Here is an 866-nt window from a genome sequence, read left to right as displayed (position 1 = left end):
CCCCCCCACACACACACACACACACACACACACACACACACACACCACATACACACACACACACACACACACACACACACACATACACAACTGTACTGTACTGTACTGTACTGTTTTATTCACTCCCTCCAAAGTGCACGTCTCCTCCTACTCCTCTCTTTCCCTCCCTACATTTGCCAGACGCGTTTATTCAAAGCACCTTACAGCAAATCTCTCATTCTCTCATCATGTACTGTACTCCTACTCACCAACTGTCCATCCAGGCAGTACAACAATTGCTCCATTATGTTTCGTATTGTCTGTGATTTGTTAGAGATAATGGTAATAAGATGATCCAGAAGTATCTAGAATATTGCACAGACAAATAATGCATGTCATTTTTACTGGCTGTTTGAAAATTGTGCTTAGGCTTAAGATGTTTGTAAATGTTGTCTAATTTATTTTTAATGACTAATTTTAATAAATTTACCAAATTAGAACCGCTTGAAAATATGTACTACTTTTCCCAAGGGAAACAAGTAAGTTTAACAGCATGCACTTTTATATTGGATGTTGTACAGCAGCAGTAGCTCTGCAGCTGATACCCAAGGATCACCCTCCCTTAGTTACTTAGTTACCTCAACTATCTTCACATACTCTTGAAATATGAAGGGGTCCAAAACAAATATGAAAAGCCTGTATGGCAGGACGTCTGTGAAACTTAGTGGAAAACATTACAGCGTATGACATTCCTCTCATTAGTGAGTTGATAATTGGGCTGATGGCATCCCTGTGTAGCTCTATGTGTGTAGTAGTGGCCAGTGCAGCCGGCCCGCCGTCTGGTCTGCATTTAGTCCTGCTGGAGGGAGACGCGGAGCTTATCAAGT

At 41.6% G+C, this 866-nt stretch overlaps 1 protein-coding gene across 1 annotated transcript in view; it reads left to right on the top strand.

Annotated features, from left to right (window-relative positions):
• The window catches only part of pls1 (plastin 1 (I isoform)), a 9,895-nt gene extending 9,416 nt beyond the window's left edge, over window positions 1-479 (top strand). The window contains exon 16 of the mRNA XM_042090436.1: window positions 1-479. This exon is cut by the window's left edge and continues 173 nt beyond it. The gene's annotated coding sequence lies outside the window, so the exon portion shown is untranslated.
• Window positions 480-866: the final 387 nt, after the last annotated feature.

This window comes from Alosa sapidissima, chromosome 1, assembly GCF_018492685.1.
Source record: "Alosa sapidissima isolate fAloSap1 chromosome 1, fAloSap1.pri, whole genome shotgun sequence".
NCBI classification, from domain to species: domain Eukaryota; kingdom Metazoa; phylum Chordata; class Actinopteri; order Clupeiformes; family Clupeidae; genus Alosa; species Alosa sapidissima.
The sequence above is the reverse complement of the archived record's forward strand: the minus strand, read 5'-3'. Positions and strand labels throughout refer to the sequence as shown.